Raw genomic sequence first — 21,054 nt, forward strand, 5'->3', positions numbered from 1 at the left:
AGAAGGAGGAAATTGGTGACAACATGGATGCATCACACTAAGTGACATAAGCCACACAGAGAAAGACAAATACCACATGCTTTCCTTCATATGTAGAAACTAAAAATAGTGAAAGTGAAGAGTAGAATGACGAATACCAGAACCAAAGGTAGAGATGAGGAGAAAATTTCAGTTAGAGGGAAGAAATAAGTTTTTGAGCTCTAATATACAGCATAGTGACCACAGTAAATAATAACGTATCATATATTTCAAAATTGCTAAAAGCATAGATTCAAAATGTTTTCAATGCAAAAAGTAACGTGATTTATATGTAAGATGATGGCTATGTTAAACAGCTGTATGTAATCATTCCACAATGTATACATACATCAACACATAAATATAGTTATTATTTGTCAATTAAATTTAATATAAATTAAAAATAATGATGCTCTTATCTAAAAATGTTTATGGGAATATATGGTTAAAAATCCTTCTCCTTTAGAAATAGACCTGTTGAAGATTAATTACTTCTTTTGAACACTAATTAAAAGTCAACCCACTTTTGTGAGGACAGGAAATTTGCAGTTCCTTTTGAAAGAGATCAGTGTTATCCTCCCCTAAAAACACTTGGGCTATTAGTTTTGGCCAATGAAGAATATTTATGCTAGATGTATCCTATCCCCAGTTCTAAAATCATTTGGTGAATGGAATAAACAAGTTTCTAATTATATTTAACACTTGATTCTCTCTAAAAAGATCAGATTAAAAACCATTAAATCTGACACACAGTAGGCAATATGATTGTTTTTCCATTTTCAGAAAATCTTTTCAGAATCTTTATCCCTTGTTATCTACAAAATCCACATTAATCAGTCAATCAATCAAGACATTATGCAGTCCTCCACTGTTTGGTCATAAATTAAAATCATTGCCAGAAATGGTGGTAAACGAGCATTCCATAATGCAGTCATGGAAAGAAATAAAAAAATAGAAGCAAGGTATCAAAAAAAAAAAAAAAAAAGCAGAAAAAAGTAGACATCAATGGTCTTCTGTAAATGGCCAAATGGACAATTATTCCCACATCTTTATTCCCAACCCTTCAGAAACAGAACTAAGTTATAATCATGTCAACGTGTTAACTTTTTTTTTTTTACCAACTCTCATTTTTAATGGCTTTTATCATGCCAGCATCTTTAATAGAGAGTGTCATAGTCTAATTTCTAAAACAGCTTTGGATTCATCCAATGACATTCTCACTCTTCCATTACTTTCTCTTCATTGTACTTTATAAGCATCAGGAAGAATCTATTTTGATGAATAACCATAACTAGCTTTTTTTTTTTTTATCATACAAAAAAAAAAATGACCATCATTGATGCTCTCACTTTCTACCCCAGGTTGATGGGGTCTCACTGAAGGATTTTTCATGTGAATCTGGATGTTTTCAAAGCACATGGATAACATGTTCAATAACCTTCCCTGATTCTGCTGAAAATTATAACTTTATTTTCCAGTTGCCTTATGAGAATTCGTGTTCTGTTGCTCTCTCATGTGGAATGTCTTAAACACCAGGAAGCAAGGCACCATTTCTGCTGCCCAGCCAGACATGGGCAGGGGACTTGGGTGATCTCTCTGTGTTACACAGCACAAAGACCCGAAATCTTACCAAGCACCAGTCAAGGGTAAATGTTAACTTGTTACTATTTCACAAAGGATAGGTTTTGAAGAGCAATATATTACAGTTTTTATTTTGATAGTAAAAGAAAGAAAATACAAATTTCAAGAAAGTTGGTTTAGATAATGATGGGGACCAAGGGTGGGATAGGAGAGTGGTCTACCTTGGTCATAAGGGAATACATAACCTGAAAGTTTGTTAGAAAATTATGTATGTAATATGTTTTGGTAAAGTAGCACCTTTCTCTGAAAATTCTTATTAATATCAGTTGCAAAATGCTTCAAAAATATTTTGTTAGTTTAAAAAAATTGCTGGTGTTACTGTTATATTTTCATTATAGATAATGAAATATGTGTATATGAATTAAAGCATGTATGTGCTTCAAATTAGCATATTTTTGTTACTTTTTTTTCCTTTTGGTGGTGCTGAGGATTGAATCCAGGACCTCATGCTTGCAAGTCAAGTGGTCTATCACTTAACTACCTCCCTAACCCTTTTGTTAATTATTTAAAAATAACCAAAAGCAAGGTCTTTTGGAGAACTCATACTTAATGTTGACTTCCTTTTTTTAAAATATATTTTTAGATGTTGATGGACCTTTATTTTATTATTTACATGTGCTGAGAATCAAATTCAGTGCCTCACACATACTAAGCATGTGCTCTACCACAGAGTCACAGAGCCAGTTCCCTTAATGTTGACTTCTGACATACAGTTGACATATACAGATTCAAAGCCACATATTTTCTTACAGAACAAGTAAAAGGTTTGATATCAATTTTCTCACTTTGGTCAAAGATCCTATCTCCTGACTCTGGGATATTATACATATCAGAGTTCAAAGAGCAGATTAGAAATAAGCAAAGATACTATAGTGATAATAAAGATGAGGAAGCACACTGTGAGTCTTCAAGTCTTTAAGACAGACTTTAAGTCTGTCACTTGATGGGACCACTTGGTGTTTTTTCTGCATTTAAATTTTGAGAGAGTGAAGCAGTATGAACTTCAGGGTGTCATATTTTTGTTTGGGAAAACAAACTTCATATACAACTATAAACACTGCAATTAGAGTTGTTATTTGAACTGAAATCCAAATATTATTTTACTTATAACACTCTCAAAATTAGCTTATTTATCAAAGTAGTCTCCACAAATCTACTGTAGATCCAATTATAGAGATATTTCCAACCTGGAGTCAGGAAGCAAATATCCAATCATTTGCCACCTCTAGGTTATATTAAGAAATTTTTATTTGTTGATTGTATAGTTTACTGAATTACTTTTTTGTGTGTAATCCTTTTAATTTAAACTGATTTTAAAACTTTAAAATTAACTTGAACACGACAGAATATAGCTTTAAAAATATATCCAGTCTAATTATAATCCTATTCTTTTTGAAATTAATTGTTGGTAAAATTATAGAGACCAGAGTAGCATCTAGTGGGTAGAATGTTAGAAACTGCCAAGTCTACTTTGAATAGGCACATCACAGAAATCACAAATAAAAATAAACTGAAGAATCATGGCATTATAAATAGACATATAAAAATCTGATACTTGCCAGGCATGGTGGCGCACACCTATCACCCCAGTTCAAAGCCAGCCTCAGCAAAAGTGAGGCACTAAGCAACTCAGTGAGACCCTGTTTCTAAATAAAATATAAAATAGGGCTGGGGAATGTGGCTTAGTGACTAAGTGCCCCTGAGTTCAATCCCTGGTATCCCCAAAAAGAATCCAATACTCAATATTTTATAACACTGTATTTTCTTATTCCATGCCTTTTGTATTATACTTAAGAATGCATCTTATTAAAACATACATTTTCAAATGGTCCATAGCTAATCTTTGTATAATTGCTGTATTAATATCTCTATCCAACTTTCTGGCACTGGTCTCTCCATTCCCTCCTTGATAAGAAATACATAAATACCCACATGCCTGCCCCATGAAGCAGCTCTGGAGTATAACCTTCCTGTTGCAAGTTTTTAGTTCCCTGCATTTCAGATTTGCTATCTGACATCCATGAAACCCTCTCCTCGGCTCGCATTTTAAGTTGGTGAGATGGGATCCTGTTAATGGCTACTGACCTCTGTTACTCCTACTCTATTTTGGCTTTGATCTTTGCTTACCTTTGGGTGTGGCACATCGGAAAACAAGATCCTGAAAACTTTCACTATCCAAAAAGGTTTGTAACTTTTTGTTCCCTTTGGTCTTTGCCCATTGATACTTCTCTATTACTTTCTCAGATTCTGACAGTCATATAGCAAACATGATTTATTAAAGTCAAATTTCTGCCGAGTGTCCTATGTGAGTATGTAATTTATGTCCCCATCATGACACTTGTGAGATTAAAAACTTTTTGACTTAAAAACTACTATTATAAAATCAATAGCCCTATACAATAGTACTATTGAAACTACTTTTAAAAATAAAAATTCTACTCTCCTTACCACATGAGGATGGAAAGAAAAACCAAAGAGGCCTCATTTGAAAAAATGAATTGGCCAACACCTCAATCTCAGACTTCCCATCTCTGGAACTGTGAGCTTCAATTTGATCTAATGGAAGTCATTCAGAAGATATTTGCCTGTTCATCTGATGGAAAAATGAGTTTTTAATTCATGTCATGAAGATTTACATGTTAATGAGAAAAAGAAAATACATTAAAATAATTAAAAAATTCTTACATTATTGACAGATATCTACAACCAAGCACCATAGAGAAAATATCATTTTTTGTTCTTATATGCATATGACCCATGCTATGTTAATACATGCAAGCAAATATATATATATTTGTATTCATATTATATCTAAGAATTATTGTCTGGTTAACCTTTAAAAATAAAAGTTCCATTAGTAATAACCTATTAAAAATGAAAAACCTGGGATAATTGATAAACTGAAAAACAGATGTCATCTGAAATTATGCCAGATAAACTGAGGAATAGTCAGTCTTGACAGGTATGATGGAACACACCTATAATCCCAGTGACTCCAGAGGCTGAAGCAGGAAGATCACAAGTTCAAAGTGCTCCTCAGCAACTTAGAGAGACTCTATTTCAAAATAAAAAATAAAGAGGGCTGTGGATGTAGCTCAGTGGTAGAGTACATATGGGTTCCATCAGTGGTACTAAAATAGAGTCACTGTTTTTATGAGCAACCTGAGCTTACAAAAAGTATTTTTAGATCAGTTGTCGTGAGTTAGATGGATTCATTATTTCAACTCTATCCTTTTTGGAAGTTCACCCCTATAAATAACTAACCAACATATGGAAACTCATTTACACCATTGTCCTGGTGTCCACTTAAACACATCTTCATTAAAGCTCTGATTTTTCCTGAGATGTGATTTGACTTAATAAAATGTGTAATTTTCAAGTCAATATTCATAGAGTACTTCCTTATGAATGGTTTGGTATGAAAAATCTAGCATTTCCATATTAATATAGACTAAATTCAGATTGATATAGATAATTCCACATTAAGAAAGAATGAACTGCATTGCAAATGACTGAATTGCTTATAAAACCTACAATGACTTAGACAAAATTGGGTGGGGGCTATTATCAGACAAGGAAGTTCAAGTCCACAGAGTTAAGATGACTCAGAATTGCTAAGTGCTACCAAATAATTTTTTCATCAAATCTTTTTGTTTTAAGCAAATGATTGTTTCTAAGATTCTTGCAAACCAAAGAAAGAAACCCCAAAACAGAATACTGTGTTAAACCAAGTTATAAATGAACAGTACTTGAGTAAGAAAGGAAGAGGAAAAGAGAGCAAAAGTACATAGACTGTAATGATATCATTCCACATCCCAGCACTTAAACTTACATCCAAAAAATCAAGTTAAATTCTCCAGCTATGCCAAGACCCATCCCCTCAAGAAACATGGAAAACAGAACTTTCCCAGTTGTCCATTTTGACAGCTCCCTCCAATAATAATAGCAAGTAATTTGCATGTAATCTAACCCGCCCTTAATTAAATTGTTACCCCATTCACTCTCTTAAAGGCCAACTTATTTCTCCAAACAGATGGGACATAATTACTTGCTCCAAGAGATTGCTTCTCCACTGAGTCAACTGTATTCTCCCTCATCTCTCTTCTAAATGCTAAAATTTCCAAGGCTCTCTTGGAGAAGAATTAATATCACTGAGCAACTCAACAATTTAACAAAATTGTCCATAGTATACTTAACAAAACAGGATACAGTTTATGGAACATTTCACTTGATAGCACAGTAATGAGAAATTTGTTACTAAAACGCTTTTTTTTTTTTTTAAACGAATACCAAACTGACTAGTAGGTTGTATATTGCTATTCTTTCTACTCATTTCCTTCCCTGAGGAGAGGATATAAACCTTGACTGTTGCTTTATTCACCAATTGGATTAATTCAAGATGGCAGGGTAATGAAAACTAATACCCATTATCCATTTCCCTACATCCCAGTCTATGTTTCCCTGATAGTCACAGTGGGTTGGGAAAACTACTGAGTCTCAAGAGGGATTCCTGCTCAACTAGAGAGGAAGAAACTAAAGAAAAGAAGCCATTATGGCGGAACCACTGTTGGGAGTGTAGGGCACTTCTCTGTGTAGTCTTTCTTAGGAAAAGGCATATTGTTTATAACCGTAATAACTATCCAACCTCTTCCATGTTGAGAGAAAAGTGACAACATAGCAAAATGCCCATTTATCAATGCCGCATTGGCAATTCTGGATAATTCTGTGGTCCCCTATATTTCAACAACTTTAGGAACCAAATATTTCAGAGGCACACAGTTGTATTTGTGCTTTATTTTGGCTTGATTTGGTTTTCTGGTGATTTGTAGATAAAAATGCTTTAAGGGTAAGGTCAGAGGAAAACAGAAAAGCAGTAGAAAGGAAGAAAACAAGAACAGAGAGAAAGGAGAAAGAAGAAGTAGGGGGCTGAGGTATCCTCCTCATCTGTTATCTTCTAATTAAGTGAAATTCACATGTAACCAACCAGATTATAACTAATTGAAAAATTAAAAGAAATTTCATCCTTAACTTTCTTGGGGAAAAAAAAAATCAATGCTACTTTTCTTTTTTACTTTTTCCAGTGCTGGTGGGAATTAAACCCACTATCTCATGTATGCTAATTTATACATGTAGCTCATCACTGAGCTACACACCAATCCCATCATTATTTTTGGTACTTTTTGATACCTGGGGTCACTGCAAGTCTCTGTTCACTCTGAAATTACATGCAGCCGTGCAGTTTGTTTTGACCAAGGATATGTCAGCTAAAGGGGTCTGTGACACTTCTAGGCAGACATTTTAAGAGCCTGTGTAGGATTTGTCACTTCCTCTTTCCTTCTGCTACTGCAATTGGCAATTTGGCAATGGGATCACTCAATCACTGGGCCTCAGGACGGAGGTGATACAGGGCGCAACCTGCAATGGAACCATAGCTGGACTACAAAATCCATTTTTTACTGTCAAGCTCATCTGCCAAAAACGAATGAAAGGGATGCCTTTCAAGTACAATCTCTATGCCCCTTGACTCTTCTCTCTGTCTCTGCTTCAACCTTAGAGACATCAAAAGTGTCATAGTAACAGAAGAGGAATGGAAGGATAAAGAGGGAAAACAGTGACATCACCACATTTCTCTACCTCAAGTGTATGAGTCAGGTAATTTAGATATCAGTTGAGTGAATGAAACTTTTACATTGAACTTTCCTAGACTCTCAGGATTGTTCATCAAATGTTTACTATTATCTAAATTATTTTAAATAGTTTAATACGTAGATGAGAAATTGTATTAGTCAGGGTTCTCTGGAGGAACAGAAGCCACAGGAAGTATGATTATAAATAGGGGATTTAGTAGATTGGCTTGCATGACCAGAAGCTGGATAGTCCACAATGGCTGTCTGCAGCTGGAGAGCTGGAAGAACCAGCAGCTGCACAATCCAAGATGCAGAAACCCCAGAACAAGAGAGATCAAGAGTACTACCCTACTCTGAGGTCAAGGCTTCTGGAAACTCCCTGGAGAAACACTGTCAGAGTCCCATATCCTCAGATGATTAAAGCAGCAATCAAGAACCCATTCAAGAAGAGCCTGGCTTGCATCTGCATCTGCTTCCTTGTTCTTTCAGCTTTTATTCCATCCTATTGGGTGGTGCTGCCCACGCTTAGGGAGGGTCTCCACTTCAGTTGACTATCCCACATTCCAGTCATTCCTAGACACACCCTCATGGACACACCCAGAAGCCTCTCAATCATCAGCATCTCTTAATCCAATCAAGTTGACAATTCAAATTAACCATTACAGAGATATATTCCCAGGATTTAAAATTCAGAAAGTACAAATCTTTTACAATAAAAAGTGACCCTCCTACCCCTGATGCTGTCAGCCCAGGTCCTAACCCTCAAATTCTAAACATTCTTTTTTTAGCATAGTCATGTATGTTTCCTGGTTTTCTTAGATGTGTATACAAGAAATACAAATATATACACCTTTTATTTAATGATAGCATAGTATCTATACTGTCATATTTTAAATATTTTTTAAAAAGAAAGTTATTTGTTAAATATGTGATAATAATCTAAATCACTGGAATTTTCCAAGAAAAGGGGAAAATAAATCAATAGAATTCAATTGAAAAACTGTGAAATGTGGAATACAATAACTCTGTTCTCACCAAACTCATTTGAAAATTATGCATGTGACCACATAGGATTCAGTAGGCAAAAATGCAAAAGCTGCTGGGCCCAGTGGTGTACACCTGTAATCCCAGAGGCTCAGGAGACTCATGCAGGAGGATCTCAAGTTCAAAGCCAGCCTCAGCAACTTAGTGAGGTGCTAAGCAACTCAGTGAGACACTGTCTTTAAATACAATACAAAATAAAGCTGGGAATGTGGCTCAGTGGTTGAGTGTCCCTGAGTTCCAGAGTTCAATCCCCAGTACTATCCCGCCCCCCCAAAAAAAATCGAGTATTTTTGAGCATGATTCTGTGGAGCATGGGTCATCTACATTCACTTCACAGGGAGAAAGGTGTCTTCTGGCCCTTCCAGTAAAAGATAAGTAGAAAGAATAGGAAAGAAGAGACAGGGGTCAAGAAGAAGGAGATGATGCTGAATAGCTTATAGTAGAACAAAAGCATATTGCCAGCAATTTCAGAGAAAGGAAAAATCATATGCAGTGTCTCTAAAGAATGGAAGAAATGGCAGATCTAAGAAGCTATAGGACATGGTGAGAGGTCTAAAGGTCAGTCTAACGAGTTCATATATCTTGTTGGAGATACATATGTGTTGGAGGAAGTGTTTGATTAATGTTTACAAAAATAATTTTGTAGAATTCTGCTACTTCTGGGGTTCACTTTCTGGTCTTTTCCTATAATAACTAATTTGATCTTCACCTTAATTGCCAACTTGGATACTCAAATGTCACAGGACATACAGCTGTCCAGCAGAAGGATCACGCGTGCTGTTTTTCCCTTTAGTCATGCCCAGGATTGGTGAAGACAGATGATAGGCCAGAATAGAGAAGAAAAGGGGATTAACCCTGTTCCAAGCTTACAGGTTTCTTATAATTTGAGGAAACAAAAGGAAGAAACTTGAGATGGAGCACTGGGGATTGTCAGTAGAATAGCAAAAAAAAAAAAAAAAAAAATATATATATATATTACAAGGAATTGGGGTTTTATACAACTATTCTACCAGCAAGTTTTGTAAAAACTCTGCAAAAATATCTGCAGAGTAAACTATTTTCACCAAGCGTTGAAAAGTAGCAGTTAGAAAATGATTTAAAACCAAAAATGGAGTAGTAATTACCAATTCACCAATCAGCAAAACTGAAATTTTTTTTTTTTAATCTATAAGAATGCAACTGTTGACAGAATAACTGGAACATGGAAATGTTTAATGAATAAATACACTTAGGTGAGGGCATAATAGATATGCACTCATTCATAATTTTTGAATGAGTTTGATGAGAACAGGGAGTTATTGTATTCCATTTTTCACAGCTTTTCAATTGAGTTCTATTGATTTATTTTCCCCTTTTCTTGGAAAATTCCAGTGATTTAGATTATTATCACATATTTACAAATAGTATTCTTTTAAAAAATATATTTAAAATATGACAGTATAGATACTATGCTATCATTAAATAAAAGGTGTATATTTGCATTTCTTGTATATACATCTAGAAAACCCAGGAAACATACATGACTATGCTAAAAAAAGAATGTTTAGAATTTGAGGGTTAGGACCTGGGCTGATAGCATCAGGGGTAGGCGGGACACCTTTTATTGTTTACTGTACTTAATTAAATGCAAGTCAATGTGTCATGAAGCATATATGCATTTTATTTCCTTGAAATGAGGATACAGGTATATGAATATCTTTGAAAATAATACAATAAAAGATTTTGAACTGTAAACATACCCATCTGGCCTTGTCATTTGAAAATGTTAAAAAATTAATTTTCAGAAAATTATATGGCTATTAATACCACCTTTATCATTAACTATGACAGTGCTGACAGGAATAAGAGAAGATTTAAATGTCAGAGTAGTTCATGTCAAGTATTTTCCCTTCCTGGAAAGGTTTAAGAATATATATTTTTAATAGCTATGCTATCTTTAGAGCCAACTCATGGAACACACTTAATTTTAGTTTCAAATTTATGTAACAGTATTTTAAAAATAAATACAATGCAGGAGTAGTCATTACATTAATAAGAATGGTAAATAATAGCAATAAAAGGTATATAAGTTAACAAATGAAGGGAAGCTATTTATCATAAATATCATTTAAACTTCTTATTACTTATTTTTTGAAACTGCAATCCTTAAAAGAAAGTATCAAACTTGGAAAAATGAAATGAAATATGGAAATAAGACAAGCAAGAAATATACATACTTAATAAAATGTTTTTATACTCATTTTATTAAATATATGAATTTCTAATATTATGTCTCATGTTTTAAAAATAAAAATATATATAAATGCATATAATGCATGTATATATGTATGCTTTTTAAAATGGTTGCATATTAAATATGTGTATGTATATATGCACATACATATGTATATATATATACATATATTCATATACATTTCTTCCCTTTCATTATCTTTTAAGGAGATAATTTATAAACATGTGTTAAGATTTTAAGACCGGCTGGGTAAGTTGGTAAACATCTGTAATCCCAAAGACTTGGGCAGCTGAGGCAGGAAAATGGCAAGTTCAAAGCCAGTGCCAACAACTTAGGGAGGCCCTAAGCAACTGAGGGAGACCCTGTCTCAAAAGAAAAAGACTAAGTTTACACACTAACAAGTCGCAGTTGCTGATTGAGGAGGAATTCTATTCCACGGAAGAACTGTGCACTACAGAACTGTTTCCTACAGCTCACTGCATGGAATTCATTATGGATTGACACTTTGCTTCCCTATCCTGAAAATTCAGGGTTGCTGTCCTCTAATTCAGGGTGAACTGAAGCAAACTGGCAGCAGCTCCTCTATAGAGGTGTCCTCATGTGGTGGGCCAGGTTCAGTAAGCCCTCCTAGAAAGGTGCAGTGAAGGTGGGCTGGATGCTGACTGCTGCCCTGGGCCTTTGCTTCTACTGTAGAAGGGCACTCTGTACCTTGGATCTTCCAGGAACACGCACTGAGCATCTCTGCCCCACCCCTGTGCATTTGGTGCTGTGCGGGGCACCTAGGCAACAGCAGTGTTGTTTCAACAGTGTCTCCCAGTCATGCTGACAGCTGGGGATGGAAGGAACTACTAAGCAAGTAAATGGAGCAATGAATTTGGAATTATAAATTGTGCCAAAAGATAGTAGCATACAAACCACAACTACAACAAGATAATATGAATTTAAATTATAATCAAATTCCCTAAATGTCATGGATGAGCGTACACAAAACAAATATCATTTTTTACACATTTCCTTTCTGTTGGCTTTTCACTGAACATCTGATACAAAAGTATTTGGCAGTGAGGCTGTGTATGTCTCTGCCTTCCTATTGATGAAATAATTATAGTTATGTATTTGTCCCAAAGCAACTACTGCATAATGGTGTGCTCTATTTAATATTGTTTTGATGTTCAGCAGTCCAGGTTAATCTATGAGAAAACATCCCTACATAAAAGATACAAAATAAAGGAAAATACTATGAGAAAAGCAATACTTGTATTTTTCTCAGAATATTGTTCTTACACTTACTTGAATATCGCATAAGTACTGATCTGGAAGTTAACAGTATTCCCATAGTTGTTCCAACAGGTGTTAGCCCAACCTGCATGAGCAAAGCAGTCCCACTGATCTGAACCCAAATGACAACAGCGTCAAACATGAGTTTGGGCTAGTTCATCATGCAGCAGAAACTAGCTCACTGTCCATGGGATTGCTACTTCTATAGCATCACCTGTCCCTGATGTACCACAAATCAGGATTATCTTTATTGCATCATCCTCCCCTTGAGAATGTAATCTCTGTGACTACAAGGACTTTTGACATCTTTATTTTACCATTGTATTCCAAATTCATACAGGAGTTCATAGCTATTAGGTGGCCAATAAATATCCTAGAACTAAATAAGTGAATTTACTTTGTAGAATTATTCTGAAGATTAAATAAAATGACGTGAATGCATATTTCACTTCTTGACTATTTAATTGACTAAAGGAACAGATGTTTGTTGTTGGTAACATTATCTTCTGAAAAAATAAGCAATGACCAAGTAACTAAAAGGTATTTGGAAAGTAATTATCATATACAAAGAGAGATGAGGATCTTAAGTACTTGAAAAAATATGTACTAGACCAGCAAATGAATGCAGTGATTAAAAATAAACACTCCCTAATAAATAAGGCTGGATTTCTATAATGAGTTCCTTGAATGTCTTCAGTTTATTAACTGATCTTAAAAATGCATGAAGAATTCAAATATTTTCCCATGCTTTGTTTGTTTATTCAAAACATTCTGTACCTTTTCCAAGAAAAATATTTTATTAATCTTAATATTTTTTTGTTTTTGTATTCATACAAATAATCATTGTAATCATCACTATGTCCAAGCATGCTTTGATCTACATAAAATCATCTAAAACTATAATTCAGTAACCACAACCAATTCATTTTATGGTCAAATGCATGGTTAAATCTTTTATAATTAATTGACTTGCAACTGTCGTGAGCTGCCTTCACAAACTAAAAAATATTTGTCTTGTTTTTCAGAAAATGCCAAAGATGAGATGCGCAATTTGGATAGCAATTTTCTCCTCAAAACATATTTAATAATTGTTGGCAGAATTGTCTTCAAAATATTATCTTCTGAGTTACTTTCCAAAATTAATTTTAGGCAGACTGTATTTACCTAATACCTCATATATCATTTTGAAGTTCAATAACAAATATCAGATGGGTATTTTAAATGTTCAACAATGCATTTAATAAATTTTAAAAATTTAAACATTTTGCTATTGATATATATGGGCAGAAATTATACCCAAAATAAAGATACGGATTTGTTTTTTACTTCCAAAGTTAAATGTTTTTTTTCCTACATAAAATGTATAAGCCTAAATAAAAATTTAGTAGACATTTTCTCTTCATTTTAGATCAATTAAGTTTATTAGTACATCTAATACATGATCATTTTGCACATTACCTAACTACACATATATTACATATGACATTCACTGTAATCCTAACAGTCCTTTAAACTTTTGCCAATTAAGCTTTTAATATCATCAAAGTTGTTCAGACCCAGCCTACGGAGTCTCCATATATACTGGCTTGTCTTTAAGTATGTCCTGTATTTCTTTGATTCAGTTTCTCCAACTGTATGTGACATGATTTCATGCCTAACTTTCATTATAAAAATGAACAGCAAGGCTGATTTTTAAAGTATCATTAGAAATATAAAGGTTTGACATTAAGTTATACTATTAAAGAGAAGACTGTATTTTGTGTGGGACACAGGTTACCTTGATTCATATAATGACTTATGGTCTGTATACCAGTCTTTCCCTGGTGTGATTTCTAACTATACCAGTGGAAGACAGCATTAGCGGGTTGGGAGTTTGATAGCATGTGCAAGGCCCTAGTTTCAATTCCCAGCATGCCAGTGTGCACACACACACACACACACAAACACACCAAAGATCAAGCATCCTGGGAAGAAAATCTGTCTCCCTAAGTGACTTTAAAGTATGGACTGCTGGTCTTATTCACCAGCAAGTCTTAACTATGAGAAAGAGAAAAAACTGAGAAAATCTCTAATTGTTAATTAGAGTGGAAATACAAACGAGCTATCCCACTATTTGAGAGAGTAAGTATTCTTTAAATGTTTCATTCTGGGGCATAGCTTCACAAAAGTGTAAAATTCAAACTCTTCATTTCACCTCATTCAGTTCATAGTGAACATTTATTACATGGGGGAGCAATATTAAGCACAGAGGATAATACTGCAAATACAAAGGCAATGTCCACACTTCATTATGGCATGCATCTTTCAAGCCTAGTGAGAAAAAAATGAAGAGAACCTAATAAGTATAGAAGATAATATTCTATCGTTATAAGAATTATGAATAAAGCAAACCCTGATTACACTACAGAGGCTTTGGGGGAAGACCTCTGTGTTACTTTGAATAGGGTGGTCCCAGAAGACACTGTGGGAAAGTGACAATTTTGTTGATCTGGGAAGGTCTAGAAAAATTGCAGAGACATGGCATAGTTAATAAAAAAGGACCTGAGGCAGGAAGGCATTTGAGTATTGAGGCCAAAGCAGGTCAGTGAAATGATTAAGTAGGAAAGTTGGGTAAAACTGAATCAAGTAGTGGCCTGTCCTGTTCCAAACAGCATCTGAGCTTAGAGTCAGTTTAGGGACTGAAGGCAGCAAGTTGAGGTCTGCATTATGACTTTATTACATACAGACTGTACCTGTGATCTTACCTTAATCTAAGACTTTGCTTCTGTAAGTGTAAAATGGACATATTTCATGGGATTGTGATGAGATTAAATGAAGTTATACAAGTGATGGTCTTAAAATTGTGACTAACCATATTTAGCACTAAATAAATATTAATGTCATAAATTCATTGTTTTTATTTTCCTGCTAATGGATTCACCTCTCTTCTTTTTTTCCATAAGATTAAAATTTTTTTAAAAAAAGCAAGATATTTTGAATTAAATCTCAGAGGAGGAGGAAAGAAATCCCAGAGAAGGGATTCACTTGATTTTAGTAACTTGCTTTTATCTCGGAGTTTAGAGGTTACAAAGCAGAGCCGTGTCCCCCTGTTAGCTTTGCTCTTCTTAACACCTCTGAAGTACAGGTCACTATGATAATTGTCTGAGTTGTTTTTCAAGAATTTGGAGGTCACTTTTGACAATCTCCAACCAGGTGAAACCAACAACCCCTCCACAGGCCTGCACAAGTGTCAGAGGGCTGGGAAACTCCACCCTCAGAGCACTCTGATATGCTGTTTTCTCAACATGTGTTCTATAAAGTGCCATGAAGTTGGGTCATGCATATCAAAATTCTGATTACAGCACTGCCCCCTGCCACTGATCAACTTACCCCAGGCCACCCACCACCTGTTTCTTTATCCCACAAAACCCCTAGAAAGTGGCATCTAGGGAACAAACTCTCCTTTTTTGTAAAACTCTTTATTTCCAATTATTGAAATACCACACAGTAGGCAAAATGGGCCTCCTTGGGTGACGGGGAAAATACAGTGGAGGAATAGGCAACTTGATTGTGTTGAAGGGAAGAGAATTATAGAACTTTCTGAGCAAGTAGAAACTTACATCAAAAACTGTCAGAGGGATCATTTTGACACATTTAGGAAGAACACCCAGAATTACAGACTGAGAAAAGCCTGTTTTCTCTCCTGTTTTAGTTGCTAAGGAATTTAACTCTCTTTGGTAGCTTGCTTTTTTAAAAAAAATTTCTGCCTTAAGAGGAAGCTGGTTTCTGCAATGAAAGAGCATCCTCAAGTTCTTAAAATATATCACTGCCTTTAAAAATATTGTGATGAATCATGGCATTTCCCCACCACAATAATACCAGACCTATCTTGTCTAGAGTACATTCTCATGACATTTTGGACAAATTTCCTGGTAATTGTTGTTTTAGAATTCCTTAAAGACATAATTGAATCTAAAACAAATGTGAACTTCTACAGAAAAATCTAAAGAACGAAATGGAAAACTTTTAAAAGCAGAAGGAAAACAATGTTCTAGAATTTTTTCTTATAATTTTTCAGGTTTTCCAATAATCAAAATTTGATGTTTTAATTCCTTTTCAGAATCTTCCTATTTAGAAACACGGGTTTTGACAATCCAGGGGAAGGACTGCTACCTGAGATAGAACTGCCAATCATGCTAATGCACACAACTCTGAAAACTTTATGAGACTTGAAGTATCACCATCTTTCCATTTCCTAGGTTCTGAAAACTATGGAAATTCAATAAATTTTCCAGAGACAGAAAACACACCAGAGTCTTTCATCTGTCCTTTGGAACCTGTCATAAAATCAAATCATTAGCTAAAAATCCAATGACTTATAATCAACATGTTGGAATTTGATAAAATTAATTGCATAACCTAGACAAGAGAATTTAACCAATGATAAATTTGCTTTTGTTCTAAATGAAAACTGATGGAAACAAGTTTTTTTTTTTTTTTTTTTTTTTATGTCTGTTCATTGTGGTCACTTTTCCAAATGATAAAACAAAAAGGGATGTCCTCGGTGATCAGAGATAGAGAAGTCAGTGAAAGATGGGAGACATGTAGGATTGATTGAAATAGAAAATCATAGTGTAGGGATAGACTTTTGCAAAAGGAGAGAGCTGACCATTAATATTCATGCCTTGAAGATGGAAGGCATGAAATGCAGGAGATGATCATGGGACCACCATTAGGGAATATTGACACTGAAGACATTTCAGTGATCACCTCCAGAAAGAGAAAGAGATTGGATTGGAGATAAGAAAATGACAATGGGGGAATTTTATTTTATCTGAATTGTTTGAACTTTTCACTCTTCACAATGAGAATGTCTTACTGATGCATGTAGAGAATTAAAATTAAGAAATAAACAAAAAATGAGCATATTTAAAATGAGGCCATGTACTATGTTGACAATATATAATTAATTAATAACATTAATTAATAACAGTATAAATAACACATTCATTTTATTAAAATAAACATTTAAATAAATATAATTTCATAATTATATACATATATAATAACTTTTCCTTTATAGAAATAGACATGCACTTTTCAAGTTCAAAACTAGGTTGATAAGGAAAATCTACTTCTGGGAATATTTGTGCTTGGGTTTAATCATGTTACATATTCCAAGACAGGTATTGTTCATTTCTGACTTATGTTTATATCCTATGTGAGCACAGTTCATTTTCTCCCACTTTATCACACTGAAACTTAACTCACTAAGTTACTCAGCACTATAGCTGTAGAAGGAAATCTAACTAAAAAAATATTTCCTGTCTAAATTGTTTAGCATTCTACCATGTTATTTTGAAAACACACACACATGAAAAGACATTTAATTATGCCAGAAATTTCCATAAAACTTTCTTTGATGCAAACTTACAAAAGACCTATTTGAACAGTTTGTCACCAGAATTCCACTTGGAGGATGTAGTTAGCAATGCAAATTACATAAAAGTGAATGACTCACACATATAGCCAGATAAGTTCTCTACAATCCAGAGGAGCTGTATTCAAAAAGCCAAAATAGTGGAACTCTATGTAAGTCAACAGGAAGTAGGCAATTGGATTTTATTTTTTAACAGAGAGAAGCTGGTTGGGGAAAAAATGATTAGCAAAGCAACCATTTATTAAAAAGTGAGCAGATTTGCTAGTAAATGATGAAGCCAATAAACATAACCCAATTTGACAAAAAACTTCTTTAGCTCTAAACGCCTTGAGCCAAGAATATGCACTGATTTCTGCATCAGCTTAGTCATTCCCACTTCCAGTCAGCATGACATTAAAGGGAACAGAATTACCCTGCTACCTGAAAGAACAATAACAACAACAACAAAACAGCCAAAATACATTTAAAATTTTTTATTATACAGAATATCCAGGCAACAAAGAATAGTGATCCTTGGGCAAAACTAAACCACTGAAGTAAATCTTATGCACAACCCAATATGTTGTCTTGAGAGACTGAATAGGGCAGGAAGAGCACAGGAATATCCCAGGGATTCCCTGTGTTGAGGAGGTGGGGCTGAGAAGCTGGGAAGACTGAAGCAGAAGGTACTGGAGAAGAGACACCTTTGGAGAGAAAGAACTCTGGAGATCTGCACAGAGTCCCACAGAGCATTCTCCGGCCACTGGAAGCAGCCTCAGCAATGTACCAAAATCCTGTTTCAAAACAAAAAGTAAAAGAGACTGGGGGGTCTAGCCCCTGGGGTTCAATTTTTATATTGCAAATAAATTAAAGGCCTGGAAAGTCCCGGTAAAGGTGTGCTCTGTCTCTAGAGTTACTTCCTTACAGTGACATAGGGGCTTAATTAACCCCAAGTCTGAGGAATACTAAGAAAATTATAGAAAGGGACATGATAATAAAATTGCTCAAACTTGTGATATAGAGAAAATCTTAGAAGAATAAATAGAAAAAGAAATATTATGAATGCAAATGAAAACAGAAAAGGAAGCATTAAAAATGGATGCATTTCTTGAAAGACATAAGTCCAAACCTCACTTAAGAAGGAGTAGATAACTCGGACAACTCTATATCTATTGAAGAATTTAAATTGGTACCTAAAAATATTCTCACAAAGAACACTTCAGGCTCAGAGTGCTTCACTGGTGAATTTTACCAAACATTCAAGGAATAAATAGTACCAAGCCTATACAAACTGTCCTGGAAAATTGAAAAAGTGGGAATATGCCCATCTCATTTTATGAAACCCTCCACCAAAACCACAAAAAATCAGGGGAAAAGAAAAACCAAAGCTCCAACATAGGTGTTGAATTGGAAATAAAATTTTATTGAACAGAATCTAATAATATCACAAGGAGCAAAACAGCATAACCAAGGCAGGGCTTGATTCCAGGAATGTATAAATTTTTATCACTCAAAAATTAATTGACATGGGCTGGAGTTGCAGCTCCATGGTAGAGTATTTGCCTCACATGTGTGAATACTCAGCACCACATAAAAATAAATAAATAAATAAATAAATAAAGATATTTGGCTCATCTATAATTCAAAAAATATTTTAAAAATTAATTGACATAATTCACCATAATGGCAAAGCAAAGGGGAAAATCATATGATCATCTTGGTGGACGCAGGAAAAAGGTTTTAAGGAGATCTAACATACATTCCTAAAAATAACTAAATGAACAGTAGGAAGTTTCTCAGCTTGATAAAAGACATCTGCAGAAAGCCTCCATCTATATCATACTAAATGATGAAAGACTAGATGCTTCCCTCTGGATCACGAACAAGACAAATGAGTCTGATCATGTCGTCACTATTCAACATTGCCCTAGATTAGAAAAAAAAGAACAAGATGATCATCTTGTGGAAAGTCCAATCAAATATATAAAATTTAACTTAAAACTACCACACAAGTTTGCAAAATTGAAGGATTCAAAATCAGTGCACAAAAATCAATTCCATTTCTACATATGACAATACCACCTAGGAATTGAAATAAACAATTTCATGAAGTACCTAGTATTTAGGAAAGAGTTTGAATAAAAGTGTAAAAGATTTTTACTGTGAAAACTAAAAAAGAGACTAAAAGAAATTCAAGAATTAAATAGAGGGACATACCATATTCAGGAGTAAGATAAATCCTTTTTTAAAATAATTATTCTCCAAGTTAATCTTAAATACTAAATGCAATATTAAACAAAATCTCTAAGTTTTCATAGAAACTGTTAAATGAATTCTATAAATCATGTAGAAATGAAACGAATCTAGACTCAATACAATTTTGAACAGGAAGATAAATGTGGAAGTCCAGGATTACCTGATTTAAAAAATTTCTATACAGTTACAGTAATCAAAACAGTACAGGATTGGCATAATGAAAGACAAATTGATCAATGGAAAAGAAGAGAAAAAGCCAAGAAAGAGACACACCTGTACAAGCAAATGGTTTTCAATAAGGGGTAAGGGACAGTTCAGTAAAGAAAAACCAGTGTTTCTGACAAATTTTATAGAAACCTATTAAAAAGTAAATAAAAAGAACCTAATCCAAACCCTACCTCACAACATACACAAAAACTAACTCACCATAAATTGTAATGTAAAGTGTAGTATTTAAACTAAAAAATAAGTTATTAAAAAAGAGGATAAAATCTTTAGCTAAGGCAAAGACAATATACAATACTAAAATCATAATCCCTATGGGAACAAATCAATAGCTATACTTCATAAAAGTTAAATATTTGTTTTCTTTGAAAGACAATGTGATGAGAGTGAAAAGATAAGACAGGCTTGGAGAAAATATCCACAAATCATATATCTAAAAAATAATTTGTATTCAGACTATATACAAGTAGAAAAATCTTTAGAATTCAAAATAAGAAAACAACTCTCCTCTCCAAGTTGGCTGATATGGACAGTCACTTTTCTGCAGAAGGAACCTAAATGGTAATTAAGCAATAAAAAAAAAAAAAATTCCTCATATCATTAGTCATTAGGGAAATACAAATAAAAACCATACTGATGTTCCACTATCCACATAATAGAATGGCTAAAATTAAAAAGATCCTAGCATACCAAATGTTGGCAAGAAATTGGAGCCACTAAAAATCTGGTGTGAACAGAAAATTATACAACCACTTTGTAAAACAATTTGGCAGTTTCTTAAAAAGCTAGACATAAATCTACCATATAATCCAGCTGAACAACTGCTTGATACTGATCTACAAGAAATGAAAACATACGTCTTTTCACAGGATTTATGGAAACTTTCATAGCAGGTTTTTAAACGATAACCCATAAACTGGAATTGAGTTGTTTTCCTCAACAGGCAAATGCTACAGTAATCAACATAAAATACCAGTAGTTTATGAACAATGAACCCTTATTTCTTGCTTACACAATATCCACTGGGGTAGCTTTGGATTTTCACTCTGGACTCTGAGAAACCTAGGAGATTACATGGCAGAACCTTTTAATGACTCTTAACTGATTTTCTTAGAAATAAATTACATTGTTTCCTTCATAATTCATTGTTACAAGCAAGACGCACAGCGATGGGATAGGGAGGATCCTTTTTTTGAGGGGAAGGCTTGGGATGAAAGGATAGGTGGGAGCTACAGCAAATATTTGACAATAATAAAACTTACCACAGTACTAGAGTCTTCTGTTCTCTGGCTTAAGATATATTTTTGGGTGGTGGGGAGTACCAGGGATTGAAC

General features: G+C 34.2%; 1 protein-coding gene and 1 long non-coding RNA gene across 4 annotated transcripts in view; one reads left to right on the top strand and one right to left on the bottom strand.

Moving 5' to 3' along the window:
• The window catches only part of LOC306655128, a 554,397-nt gene that overhangs the window by 435,598 nt on the left and 97,745 nt on the right, over nucleotides 1–21,054 (top strand). The window lies entirely within an intron of this gene.
• Nucleotides 1–21,054, bottom strand: part of PLCB1 (phospholipase C beta 1) — a 722,251-nt gene that overhangs the window by 372,822 nt on the left and 328,375 nt on the right. The window lies entirely within an intron of this gene.

The sequence above is a fragment of the Sciurus vulgaris genome (assembly GCF_902686455.1).
Source record: "Sciurus vulgaris genome assembly, chromosome: 2".
Lineage (NCBI taxonomy): Eukaryota > Metazoa > Chordata > Mammalia > Rodentia > Sciuridae > Sciurus > Sciurus vulgaris.